At 50.6% G+C, this 14,722-nt stretch overlaps 1 long non-coding RNA gene across 1 annotated transcript in view; it reads left to right on the top strand.

The window, feature by feature from the left end:
• The window catches only part of LOC138504701 (uncharacterized), a 275,906-nt gene that overhangs the window by 89,939 nt on the left and 171,245 nt on the right, over positions 1–14,722 (top strand). Inside the window, exon 2 of the long non-coding RNA XR_011279911.1 lies at positions 111–246. This is a non-coding gene — a long non-coding RNA (uncharacterized lncRNA). The remainder of the gene's footprint in view (positions 1–110; positions 247–14,722) is intronic.

The following is a 14,722-nucleotide window of genomic DNA, read 5'->3' as shown; positions in this document are numbered from 1 at the left end:
GTCTGAAATGCATGAAGCATTGGGCAGGTGTCAGCAAGTAATTTCAACCATAACTTAAGTAGAAACTCGTGATGTCAAATGTAAATTGTTTCTTGATTTTGTCCTTCCAGTGCTTGAAAGCAAAGTAGCAGAGTAAACATTTGAAAAGAATTTGATGATCACAAAGTCAGAAACATGATTGTGGGTTATTTCTACTATCTCGGAATGCTGATTGGAATCAGTATTTCACGACAGAACACCTTTACTGTGAGTACTTTAGTATTTTAAGTTAAGTATCTCAAGTGGAATTAAGGATATGTTAATTAAAACCTGTTTTTCCATATTTTAAAATGATTTTTTCTGTGGCGCATATCAAGGATGACTTATCAAGCTGGACAAGTTAATGTTGAATAACATGTTTCATATTACCAGCCTTTGAAACCAAAATATCCAACATGTTTTGAAAGGATAAGAGCTGAACTTTCCTAACCTTTCAGGTACCCTTTGCATGTTCAGGAGCCAGTTATGTATCAAATCCCAGGGCCGCACCACATATGATGGCTGCTCTTAGCTATTTAAGTACTCTGTATAACTGATCAAAGGATGATGAAAAGGTGAATGGGTGCGTATGCTGGTAAATGCAAGATACATGCCTCTACTTCTCACGGGTTCAATTACTGTAGCTTACCATTGACATAGTGACGTTCCTGTACCTTGGCACAACAAGTGTAAATAGTTTCTTACAACCCCAACATGTCCCTGAGAGTGGACTGTATCTCATCTTGAACACCTCGATTAGAACGGACGTTAAGCTTCTGAGCAATGAAGTTCGGAAATAGCTGCTGTGACAAAAGGACACTAAGACTAGGGTCCATTCTGATGTTATACTTGGGGCCAGTAAAATCTGAATTTAAAGAACCAGATGGAATGAGATGTAACATTATTTCACATATCCAACATATTTGGCAGGTTATAGACATTTGTCCGGCATTGCAATCATGTGTTCAGTTCTCCAGCATGGGGTCTGTCATGGATTCACATGCCCATGAATATTCCCCGTCGTCAGGCTGGGAATCCTCGGTAAAGAAAAAATCAGTATCAGTTTCGTTTCTGATCTGTCTTTCTTAGTAGTAACCAATCACTGGTCTCTGGGTCATACTGCCCCCAGCCAATGACTGCCCTCAACCTAAGCCCCGCCCTTGGCAGCCATCCTCAGATTTTTACCGCACGTTCAAGTGTTGGGAGTCCTCGTGCTATAGCCCTCAAGCTTTTTTCTGCGTTTTGCGCTTTTTCAAAGAGTTTATTCAAATTTTTCAGTCAATCAAGCCTCAAGCTCCACCATTTCTACTTCCGATGAACGGGGAGCCGTTTCGGATTTTTCTACGCCCCTCAAGGGCTAAGTTTTCATCGAGTTACGCTTCTTAGAGGATTCCAGAAGATTCTGCACCTACCTCGTGGACATGGACCAGGACAAGGGAAGCTCGACACCCGGATCCAAGTTGTTTATGAACTGCCCTGGATGCGGATTACAGAATGTGTTCAAGGAGGACGAGCATTCGAGATGTCTCTACTGCCTTCACAAAGACAAAACGCACATGGAGAAGGACTGTGAGTTTTGCATGAAATGTGTGAACATCGTCGGTCCCGCCTTGCCAACTGGCTAGAAGGAAAGAGCCCATCAGGTGAGAAGAAGAAGTCGTCCGAGCAGTCTTCTAAGTCCTGTGAGGGCGCTCCGGCGATGGGGTCCCAACAAAAGGCAAAGCACCGCGAGTCCGCGGGCACCGGGAGCGCCGAACGGTCGGGCTCCTCGAATGTCATGCAGGGCACACTTTCACCGATGCTATTAACCACGAGCCAACGCTCTGGCTCGGGGAAGAGAAAATCCGAGAACCCGGCTAAGCTTCTGGAGAGGCCCTGGTCGATCTCGAAGGAACCAGCCGAGGGGGAGCGTGGCGGTGACCCTCCCCCCAAGGTGAAGGCCTCAAGCGCACACAAGGTGTTGAAGGCCTTGATTCACCCGGCTAAGGCCTCTATCGAGAGAGTCGCAGCGACCCTGGCAAAGCCTGTGTAGGCTACCCCAGTGGAGGCGACCTCGGGGCCCAGAGTTTCCCTGCCACCACAGAGGGAATCCTCTTTTCAGCCCATCGAGAAAACCCGACCCCGGTGGAAAAAGAGGGGGGCGATGGCCGTTGTGGACACGGATACAGCTTCTGAGGAGGAGCTGGTTGAAGTCATGGAGGGCCTCGACAGGAGGTTCGAGGAGGTCCGATCCCACAGGCGAGACCCCGAGGAGGCAGACAAAGAGAGCGACGGTGGCGCCAACGAGGCTCGCGTGGAGGAGGAGCAACCATCGCGCCTGTCGCAGCCAGTGCCCGAGCCTCAGGACAGCTCAGCGGCCATTTTGATGGCAATCCAAACCTTATGCACAGAGATAAGGACGAGCCTGCCCCTCACCCCGACAGGCGACCCAGCGGAACCGGGCCCGTCGGGTAGCCCTCCGAGCAAGCGGAGGAGAGTTCATCCCCCCACCTTTCCAGCTCTTGCGGCCCTCTCAGCCTTCATCCCCTCCACTGTTCCAAGGGATGACGATGGTGGTGACGACGGGATGGGCCTTCTGTCACCACTCCCTCAGGCCTCACCGCCCTACGAAATTGGTTCCTTCCATGCCATGATTGCCAGGGCATCCAAGCTTTTCCAGCTCTGTCCCTAAGAACAGAAGAAGGAAGGCTTCCTCTATCAGCGGCATGAGGCCAAGAGGAATACGGTCCTCACGGTACTATTGATTGACGATATCTGGGAGGAGGGACTTGCTCTCCTGAAGATCCCGTCCACGACGCCCGCCAAGAGGGATCGGTACGAGAAGAAGTACTGGGTCCCCGATTCCGCCCTATTGTGCGTTAGGGCACAGCCAACCCCGGACTCGGTCGTCTCGGCGGCGGCCAAGAAGAAGACGGCTGGGCGTCATCCTCAACTTAGACCTCCCCACAAGACGGCGAGGGGAAGAAGCTGGACGCCATGGGACGACGAGTCATCTCGTCCGCGGCGACGACAATTAAGGCGGCCAATGCCCTAGCGATTGTGGCCCGCTACGACAGGGAGCTGTGGTACAAGATGGCTCCCCTGCTGGACTTCATACCAGACGACAAGAGGTCGGAAGCCCTGGAGATCCTGCAGGAAGGTGAGGTGGCTTCGGACCACACCATAACGGTGGCCACGGATATCGCTGACACCAGATTCTGGCAGTTGGGCAATGATGTTTGCTTTCGACGGCGGGGATGGCTCAAGGCAACTGATTTCCGCCAGGACATGCAAACCAGAGTATTGGACATGCCCTTCGACGGGAACAACCTGTTTGGGAAAACAGTGGATGAGTTGCTGCAGGCCATCATGACCGACACGTAGACGGCTCGTGCCTTGGGAGTGTTGCAGCAACGACGGGCGCCCTTTCGGAACGCCAGAGGCAGACAGGGTGCCTCCAAGGGATCCGGTGGCGGCTCCTCGACGTACCGCCAGGCAGCTCGCTCCTCGTCACAGGAGGCCTACAGAGGATGCGGCAAGTCAGGAGGATCTCGTCGTCGTCGCCAAGGAGGCCAAGGCCGCAAGGCCGCCTCCAAGCAGGATTGACGTACAATTGGGTGAGTTTGAACCTCGTGTTTCTTGATACTCTCTTGGTGTAGAGCAGTGCTCTTTCCCATTCCACATCTGTAAGTGCTCTCGCTATGTCCGTCTCCCACTTGCTGCGCACCTTCAGCTCTGACGTACCAAACCTGCCCAGGAACAGATCATATAGTTTAGAGACCATGTGTCCCCCTTCTAACACGTCGTACATGGTGTCTAATTTCTCGTTGGTCCCCACTTCACTCTGCAGACCAAGCTATCTTTCCCCAATTCTCTTAACCATGCCTAAGTATAGCAGGAATTGCCATTTGTGTATACCATATTCGTTGACCAGGGCCTGGAAAGTTAGAATTCTATCTTCTCTTACTAGATCCCCAGTCATGGCTATCCTCTAGTCCACCCAGTGTCTTCTATATTGCACCAGTGCTCCTCGCAGCTCACCTATTATTCCCACCAGGGGAACATGCACCGAGCTAGGATCTGAGTCACTTAGGAGTTTCCAGCTTCTCTGCCAAATGTCTTTACCCAGTTGCAACAGCAGGGACGGTCTCTCTAGAGCAAGCCCCTTGACCCATAATACTTCCCTCCAAAAATATTCCTTCAGCAACGGTTGTAATAGCAAAGTATCCTGTAAAACTTCATCCCCCAGCCTGCGCGCCACCTGTTGCAGCTGCCCTGCCATGTAGTAGCACTCGAATTGGGGTACTTTCATTCCGCCTGCAGCATAGTGTCTCTGTAGGGTGCTCAAAGCAATTCTCCCTCCCACAAGAAGTCTCTCACCAACACGTTCAGCCTCCAAAAGAAATGTGCAGGAATGTTATCAGGGACACTGGTGAAATAATACAGGGGGTGGGGGAGTACGACCATCTTCAAGAGGGCCCCTGTTCCCAGTACTCTTTCAGAACTTCATGGATCCAGCCACATTATCCGTGGCCATTTGCATGCAGTTGGGGCGTGGCTTATAGCCATGGTGTAGGTCACCTCTAAGGTCTGCTCCCGCCTGATCCTACAGTATACGACAGGAAAGGCATGTTGGAATACACTATTGTGGCCGAAAAGAAGTGGACCGGCAGACGAACCCGACTGGAGTGCCCAGCTGCTTGTGGGTGTGTGGAGCTGTTGCGGTCCCCTTGGCGGAAGACTGGAGAGAAGGGGACCTCCGTCGGCACCCGAAACCAAGATGGCGACCAGGGTGCTCAAAAGGCAGCCGCAGGGAATGAGAGACTCTGGACGGCTCCTGAAGTAAAACACAGGAAGCCGTGGGATCCTGGCATTAACTGGAGCTGCTAAGTGGGGAAGAACTGATACAGTGAGGGACAGCGCTGTCACGGGCACAGCGGAGAAGCGAATGTGGAGGAGGAGCACGGCGGCATCAGAGGGACCTGCTGCGAGCAGCCACAAGGTGGAAACGGCAGCAGACTCCCGTCAGAGTGAGCGGGAAAGGCTGGAGGAGCCGGCATAGCGCTGGAACTAGAAGTCAAGTGACCAGCTCGCCCCCCCCCCACACAAACGGATGGCAAAGTAGGGACGGGATGAAGTGGAGGGGGCACACATTGGCGATCCCGGGCGGGCAGTGCTGTTGGAGGCATCATCTATCTGGTCCTGTGGCCCACAAAGGAGCCTGCAGGGCTTGTTTTGCATTTGGCTTCTTCGTCTAGATACACTAGGTGCCTGGCTGTGGGACAGGGAACGGGTGGCCAGTGTGCAGCAAACCCGGGCTGGGCGGTGATCACAAGAACACGCCCCGGGGCCTCGGAGCACACATTATAACTGAAAGGCCCCGGAGGAAGCAGCCTGGCAAACCGCTGCAGGGGTTTCATTAGATTACAAATGCCTGGAAGCAGTTCACTGGCTAAGGAGAGGGAAGCTAACATGCTCAGCTATACCTGCCTACGACTAGAGCCTTCAGGCTTGGCCACTGCAGCTGGATAGTCAAAAAGTGCATTGATGCTGCCTTCGGAAAGGTCCCAGGTTCAGGGATTTGGCAAACATAAGACAAATAGGGTCGGCAGTACGCCAGAAGGCAGGGTGTGCCCACAAGAGCCCCCACTCCTCTGGATATGGATAGCTGGCAGGCATAAAAGGCCCCCTTCCGAAGCTTGAGCAACACGACAGCCTCGTCTGCGAACACTAACATTGCGCCTAGATATCTTACAGCAGAGCCCAGTGCCCACAGTAATTGCGGCGTGCTACCAAGGTAGCAGGTGGACTTGATGCCTCCCAAAGTGGCCAAAACAAAATCTGACCAATTGACGATGGACAATTACGCCAGGGCCCTGCAACAGGCTCCCGGGAGTAACATGGACCCTACACAGGTTAAACGGGGTGAAGCCCTGGACTTACACAATCGGGTGATGCAAGCTATAGCGGATCTAAAGGCCTCATTGGGAACACAGATTGCAGCAGTGCAGGTGGATGTTGGATTGCTACAACAGGATGTGCGTAGCCTGGCGGAACACACTACTATGCTAGGAACCCAGGCGAATGAGAACTCAGTGGAGATCCGGGAGACAAAGGCTAATGTCCTTGTCTTGCAGCAGAAATTCAGCTTGCTGGAGAACAGGGTTGAGGAGGCAGAGGGATGGGCCTGTAGGAACAACATCCGCATCGTAGGCCTGCCGGAAGGGGAAGAAGGCACGGATCCTGCAACTTCTATAGGGAATAGCTGCTTCAGGAAATTGGGCCCGGAAACCTTATGCAGGGCTTTGCAATTGAGAACGCTCAGACGGGTATTGACTAGGCACCCATACCCGGGGGCTCCCCCTAGACCTATAATAGCAAAAGTCCTGAATTACAAGGACAGGGAGAAAATACTGGCCTTCTCTAGAATGGGAGGGACACTGAAGAGGGCTTTGGCCGACCTTGGCAGTCTACCCCCCATTACAAATTCCAGGTACAGAAGAACCAAGCACAATTCTTTGCGGCTAAAGCTAGACTCAGGTCTGCGGGTCTGAAATGCATGCTGATCTACCCAACCCTCCTAAAAGTCATACAAAATAATGCATAGTAATTGGTAGCAAATAAATGGAGGGGGCGAGTATTTGGTTCCCTATATTCCGCTTATGCCAGGGGAGGTCCTGATATGGGTAACCCTTCGAGGTCACCCATGTCAAAACGGATAACGAGGGCAAGATGGTGATGGTGCAGGGTCTCCTCGAGCAAGTAGACGTTTGCCTGGTCAACACGTATGCTCCCAATCATAATGCTGCTACTTTCTTCCATTCACTATATCACCGGCTGGGCCCATACAGGCACAGCAATATCATCTGGGAGGGGGGGCGATTTTAACTGCACGTTAAATCCGTCTTCAGATAGATTGGATACTAAATACCTTTAACCTGCCCCACCGGCCAGGACTTTGCAGACGCTACTGGGCTCCTTTGCTTTAGTAGATGCTCGGAGATTACTTCACTCAGATACTAGACATTATTCAAACTACTCAGCGCCACACACAGTGCACACTCGTATAAATGACTTCTTTGTGGCACAGGAACTGTCACATCTCATCTTGAATGCACAATACAAAGATAGGGTCCTGTCCGACCACGCCCCTCTGAGTCTGCAATGGCAATACATACCCCCAAGAGTTCCAATACTGACATGGAGACTCAGAAGTGAATCCCCAAAAGATCCCTCATTCCGAGACTGCTTAAAAGATAGCATTGCGGATTATGTCACACACAATGCAGGGAGCGTACCTAGCGCTGGAATCTTCTGGGAAGTTTTAAAGGAGTAATAAGGGGAGTCGCCATGGCTGGGTCGTGCAGCGTCCAAGCAACCATCAGCAAAGAATTTGTTAGGGAGAATTCTCATTCTAGGGCTAATTTCCCTCACCTAGTGAGTTCCGCAGCACCATTGCTGTATTTCTGGAATTTATTTTTTCCACCTGGTAAGAGCGTACATCCTTTTTCCACTCTTACATGTGTTTTGGCTTATGTGTTTTTACTCATTGTGTGATCTTGGGCACTGGAGCACACCACTCAAAGTGCCCCTGTTCTTGTACGGGTTACACAGCACCTTTAGTGTAGTAACCCATGGTTGTCTTTAAGACTTCCCTCTGACTCCATTTCGCTGGGGCTGACTACTGTCCCCCAGAGAAAGGTAAAGTTGCCATTTACTTTACATAGTCATTTTTACCACAGACCCCGTACACCCCATCTTACATGGAGTATTGGAAAGGGCTAATCTGTACCCCTTTTCTGTCTGTACCTCCCTGAGCATTGTTTCGCTCTTTTAACATTTAGACCTGGCCGGTGGCAGTGGTATCTACCCTAACTTTTCTACCCTGATTATATTAGAAAAACGTGGTACTGTTCTTGGCTATTATATTAGCCTCGAACATAAACCCGCTTGACCAAATCGTCTTTCTTTTTGCTCCGATTGGGTTTAGCCGCCATTTCTTTTTGTTAAAGTCCTTCTTGTGTTTTACTTTGCATGGCAAACTAGGTTTGCCTTCTTTGTTCACCGTCTTTTGGCGGGCTTCTGCAGAGAAGCCCTCCTCTTGGCGCCTGGGTGTCTAGGTAGACTGAATGTGGGGAAGGGGTGTAGTCACCCCCTGCACAGGGTATCCTAGGAAACCCAAGTCGCACCTTGCCATGATTGGCTGAGGTGGTTGTCCCGGCTGGACAACCCCCCCTGCTGTGTGATTGACAGCCAGGCTGTGTGAATGGGGGTTTTGCGCATAAAAGGCAGGTCTCTTGGGCTAGAAGTCAGAGTCGCCTCTGGAACTACAAGGAACCGAAGAGAAGCGGAGAGAACGACGGCTGCTGCAACTACCCCGTCCCGGTGAAGCCCTGCTGCAGTCCTGAGCTATCTACCCTTCAACGACTAAGAGGAGATCCAGTCCGGAGTCTTCTTCCCTTGAGCCTGGTGGGGATAACCAGCTCATCATCTTCAGCCAGAGATCTCGCTGTGGTCGAAATCGCTGCACACTGCTGTAGTGGTCCGGATAGCCACCTGCTGAGCCTCTCCTGTTTTTAAGGAACACACCTTTTTCGTTGTCGCTAATGCTGGCTTCGTCCCTGTGTGGTGTAGACCCCCTTCAGACGTCCTCCTTCACAACGAAGCTCCAGGAATCGTGGGTCTGCGGGAAACCAACAGGAACAACTGCCAGGGCACCAGCTGCATCGTGGAAATAAGGTACTGTGTTCTGCTCGAGGAAACTGGGTGAATCCGTTTTCTTCATCCTCAAGGCTCGTCCTTGTCTTCCCTCCTTCTTATAACTTTTGCTTCCGAACATTGACAATATCCAAGTGCTTTTGGGCTATGCTGAATCGTGAACTGTCTAACGGTGTGATCTTCGGCACAGGTCTCCGGTGCCACTTAAACCTGGCTCCGACCCTTTGACTTTTGAACTCATGTTTCTGAGTGTTTCTCGATACTGTCTGCCTAACTTAAATATTCCCTGTGATTTTTGCCTCCAACTCCCTCTGGGTATCTCAGGTGCTAAGTGTGCTTTTGCCCCGGTAGCATTTCATGTCACGGATACGCGTTTATTGAGTAGACTGAACTGTCGAAAAGTGTTCGCAACCTTATCCGCAGTATCGTGTTTTGTTCATAACACCGGTTCATTCAAACACAGGGTACTTACCTTGAGACAGATTGTACAAAATGAATTGGTTAGTTGTAGTATAATTAACGTGTGGTTTTGTTTAAAGTTTAATAGAGATGTTGTGTTTATAACTGATGGTTTAAAAATAAATGTACTTATATTTTTTACCTGAAACCTTGAGTCAGTGTTTGCTTGAGTCACAGTAATTGTGGTCCCTTTGTGTAATCTCTGCTACTGCTCATATACTCTTGAGATAAGCCTAGCTGCTCTGCTACTGCCACCACTATAACTTAGTAGTACAGGCTTGTACCAAAGGTAAACTTGTATTACCACCTGTGGTCTTAATTGTGTGTAGTGGTCCCTAAGGGCACTGCACAGGATTCTTCTTAACAGAATTGGCCTCTGCAGAGGATCAGCTAAAGAAAGTGGAGCAGTCCCCTGGGAAGCTACCAGGTGAGACTGCCGGGGTTATGGAGCTGAAACAGAAATGCATGGAGTGCTGGGAGAGGCTGGGCAGAGATAGTTATGCAAAATACATGCAGAGGCAGCATAAAGATAAGCATAGGGATAAACCTGGCCGGTTGCTGGCATGACTATATAAAAGAGAAGAGAAACAGGGCCCTATCCACTCGATGTGCACAAATATATGAGGACCTATGCCACACCCAATCCGGAGTGAATGAGGCGTTCTAAGCTTTCTACAAGGATCTCTACCAGGAGGGGCCCCCCGACATCTGGGGCTTGCCTGGAGGACGTGTTAGGAGAGATAGCGCTCCCCAAGCTGAGTCAGGAAGTGAGTGATAGTCTCGAGGAGCCTATCACCTTATAAGACATACAGAGCATGATCACAACATTACTGACAGGGAAGACCCCAAGATCAGATGGGCTGCCCAGCATATTCTATAAGGAATATGCCCTGGAGTTGGCCCCATGCTTGCTCAGTACTTTCACAGACTCCTACGAGGCAGGCATTCTTCCCGTCAGTCTGAGGGAATCCATTATTAAACCGCTCCTCAAACCTCACAAACCCCTGACAGAGTGCAGCTCGTATAGGCCCCTCTCGATGCTCAACCAGGACAGCAAAATACTGACGGTTATTCTGGTAAAAAAGTTGAAAAAGGTGCTACACACCCTGATACACCCAGACACAACTGGCCATGTGCCAGGCCGTAGCATGGCATGGAATCTACGGAGGTTACACCACGTGATAGATAGAACATCATCCTGGGAGACTCTGGGCGCCATAGCTGCACTAGACGCGGTGAAGGCGTTTGATTCAGTAAGATGGGACTGGCTCTACCAACTCTGCGTAGGTTTGGTTTTGGGCAGACATATATCAAGTGGGTGCAATTGGTGTACACAAGACCGATGGCATGGGTGAAGACGGGCAAGAGCATCTCAGAAGCATGGGAACTGGAAAAAGGTTAGAGACAAGGCTGCCCACTGTCTCCTTTGCTCTATATCCTCGCCATGGAGCCAATAGCACAGTACCTCAGGGCAGAATACATAGAGGCAGGTATGGCGATAGATGGGACAAGGCACCTGATATCATTGTATGCAGATGATACGTTGCTATACATCCAGAACCCCGAAGACACCTTGGAGTTGATACTGGAGGCCTTAGCGCTGTTTGCGAAACTGTCAGGGATCGCAATCAGCACAGACCAAACAGCCCTGTTTCCAATAGCAGGGTGGCACAGGACAGAACAGAGGGTATTGCCGGTCCTCGCACTGCAGTGGAAAACCACCACGTTTAGATACCTTGGGGTCAATGATTACCATGACCCAGCGAAGGAACACACACATAATACGCTGAATGCCCTAGGTGGCATCCAAGGCTCAATTAAGTCCTGAGCTAAACTGCCCCTGTCGCTAATGGGGAGGGCGGCTCTGCTGAAAATGGTGGTACTCCCGAGACTGTTCCACTTCTTTGTTAATGTCCCATTCTACATACCTAAATCCTTTTTCAAGACACTGGACAGCATGTGTAGGGGCTTTCTATGGCTAAATGGGAGGAATAGGATATCGTTAACGACACTACACAGGACATATGGGGAGGGAGGCATCAGGATTCCACAGTTCGAGCTATATTACATAGCAGGGCAACTGCGATTCGTGATGGACTGACTAGCAGACAACCCTACACCGGACACACTGATGCTTCAGCCCATAGGGGCACCCCACTACTTGAAAGAATTAGTATGATATGATATGGCATTTATAACGTGCCTTTACACAAGTGTTTCAAGGCACAACGAGGCGATGGAGGGGGAACAGAGGGAAGACAGACAACGATCATACTAGGCCAGGTGTCATTTTGATCGCGCAAGTGCATGGGAAGGGGGAAGGAGGAAAGTGCGGAGGGGAGAACAGTGCGGTACATGGGATAATAGAATAAATAACAATATGTAAGTATGGCCAGCAGGTGGTAAGTGCAAGGGTAAGTGCAGACATAAGGTGTCAACTGCTGGTAGTGGGACTGTAGGGGTACAGAAAACAGTCCCCAAGTGCGAGGGTTGCCAGGAAGGCAGTGCAGGTGTGCGACTGGCGGGGGAGAGGACCTGGGCCCGAGATCAGAGGGTGACCAGGTAACCAGTGCAGTTTCAGTATCAGCCAGGAAGTCAGCAGGGGAGACAAAGAAGAAGCAAAGTGAAAGGTTTTGAGGTGCTTCCGGAACCGCAGATGATTTTCCTCAAGTTTCAGGAAGGCTTGGAGAAGCGACTGACCCTGAGGGAGTTGGAGGTGGATGAGCAAAGAGCTCGAGAAGGAAGATATTTAGGAAGAGAGAGTTGAAGGTATAGAGGTCCCAGGTCCCAGAAGGCCTTGTGGACAATGCAGAGGTTTTTTAACTTTATCCTCGCAGCCACCGGGAGCCAGTGCAGAGATTTCAGGCCTGGAGAGTTACAATCCCTGGGCTTGAGGCCAAGGACAAGTCTCGCAGTCCTGTTCTGGATGAGTTGCAGAGGGCAGAGAGTAGAATCCGGCAGATTTAGAAAGAGGCTGTTGCAATAGTCAAGCCTAGAGAGAACCAGAGCTCTGGAGACAGTGAGCTTCTGGGGGAAGGAGAGGAAAGGAAGAATACCTCTGAGAAGGTGCAGCAGGTAGTGTGACTTCTTAGAGACGTCAGAGATTTGGGGAGAGAAGGAGAGTGTGGAGTCGAAGATGACCCCGAGGTTTTTAGCCTCGCTGGTGGAAGCAGGAAGAGGGCCAAGAGAGGCGGGCCAGGGAGTGACAGGAAAGGAAGGAGCGGGTGTGCTGATGAGGAGAATCTCGGTCATTCTCAGAGATCATTGGCGGCACACTACTCCTGGATGGCAGACAGATAGTCAGAGATGAGAGAGGGAGAATAGGTGGCTGAGGGCAGCCTGAAAATGAGCTGAGTGTCATCCGCATAGCACTGGAAGTTGGGGCACATCGCTGCAATGCGGTGGGCAAGAAGTCCCAGGTATTGGTTGAACAGCTAGGGATAGAGGTTAGACCCCTGGGGAACACCACAGGTAGAGCTAGAGGAGAGGAAGGACCCTTCTTCAGCCTCGGAGGGTGGATCAGAGAGGAAAGAAGTCAGCCACGCCAGGGCTTGACGGTGATCCCCAGGTTATTACAGAGACGGTTGAGCAGGATGGCATGGTTGACCGTGTCAAAGGCAGAAGAGAGATCAAGTAAGATGAGGACACAGGGGGTGTTGGAATCAAGGTTGGAGAGCAGGTCTTCACGGATGTTCAGGAGAGTAGTCTCTGTGCTTCTGGCAGCTCTGAAGCCAGACTGATGATCATGGAGACCACCAACAGATTTAGTGTGAAGACTGAGCTGGGAGTTGGCCAGCTTTTCCAAGAGTTTGCCCAGTAAAGGGGTGATTAAGATTGGGTGATAGTTAGCTGGGCAGGACAGGTCGGCAGAGGGTTTCTTAAGAAGAGGGTGCACAAGAGAGTGCTTCAGGTGGAGGGGAAGACTCCAGTGGCAAGGGAAGGGTTGCAGAAGTCAGCCAGGGCAGGAGCCAGGGAATCAATGTGGTCCTCGGTGGTTTTGGAGGAACAAGGATGAACCTGTTTTGACAAGACTTTAATAGATCGAACTTGTCTAGAAACCTTGTCTGGGGAGAAAAGGGGAAAGGCAGAGAAGGAGGGAGGAGCGGAGGCTGAAGAAGGGTGTTAGGCAGAATTATATGCAGTACCCTTTGGGAACACCACACACAATTAAGACTACAAGTGACAATACAATTTCACCTTTGGTACAAGCCTGTACTACACAGTTAAAGTGGTAGCAGTAGCAGGGCAGCCAGACTTATCTCAAGAGTAAGTGAGCAGTATCAAATAGTTACACAAAGGACAGCAATTACTATGATTCAGGCAAACACTGACTCAAGGTTTTCAAGTAAAAGAATATACATTTATTTCACTCTTCAGTTGTATAACATTAGCATATTATAAGCAAGTTAAAAATCACAATCTTAATACACCACACCACATCCCTTAAATTCCAGACAAGTTAAGCTCACAAAATGAAGTGGGAGCAAAATGGCACTCCAGCAATTTAAAAGGGGGTGGGAGTTTAAAGTTAAATGAAATTAAATCACACCAACAGGTAAGTACGCAGGGCAACTGAACAAGAGGAACTACAGTGATAGAATCAGGTAGAAAAGGCTTAGGGCCAAAGTCAATGGGTCAAAAGTCTTTTTCTCAAGATCACACAGTTCACGGTAGTTCGCGGTAAAGTTCATGGCACAGATTCAGGATGAGGTTGGTTGATAGAAAGGTTAGTTCAAAGAGAAGAGAAGGACAAACCCTCGGATTGGAGAAAGATTTCAAACACTTTCACCGCAGTTGAACGAAACGGACAACCAGATTTGCATAGTACCTTAAAACGGAGAGGGAGCTGTAGCTGGGACAGACGTTCCTGGCGGTTCCTGCAGGCTCACGGTTCCTGAAGCGACTGACCTACACGAAGTAGGAAGCTGGAGGGTCCTGCACCACCCAGGGGAGATGCCAGCAGCAGAGCAAAGCAATGAATAAAAGGTGCGCTCCTTAAAACCCAAGCAGGGTCTGACCTTCCTGGCTATCAGGCCCACTGTAGCTCTGACAGCGAATTCGACCAGAGGAGGGGTCCTGGCCTGCAGTTTGGGCGAACTGGTTGGTCCCACCAGCTCAAGGGAAGAAGTTTCCTGGAGGATCTTCTCTGTCGTCGGATTCTGAAGATTCGGACCTGCAGCAAGGCTTCACCGGGCGGTTCAGTCGTTGTAGGGGTCCTCTTCTGTCAGCTCCTCGTTGGTTCTTGCGTTCCAGTGGCGACTCTGTCTTTCCAGTCCCAGAGACCTGCTTTTTATGCAGTTTTCCCCCATTATTACAGCCTGGCTGTCAATCACACAGCAGGGTGGCTGTCCTGGCAAGGACAGTCCCCTCAGCCAATCAAACAGGAGTGCGACTTGGGTTATCAAGGGAACCCATGGCAGGGGTCCGAAGACCCCTCCCTCACATCCTGCATACCCATACCACGCGCTTTAAGGAGGGCCTCTGTGCAGAAGCCCTCGAAAAGACAGCGAACAAAGGAATCATCCCCGGTTTGGTGCGCAGAGAAAAA

This window comes from Ambystoma mexicanum, chromosome 11 (assembly GCF_040938575.1).
Source record: "Ambystoma mexicanum isolate Mex_15411 chromosome 11, UKY_AmexF1_1, whole genome shotgun sequence".
Lineage (NCBI taxonomy): Eukaryota > Metazoa > Chordata > Amphibia > Caudata > Ambystomatidae > Ambystoma > Ambystoma mexicanum.
Note: the sequence above shows the minus strand (reverse complement) of the source record. Positions and strands in the feature narration are given on the sequence as shown.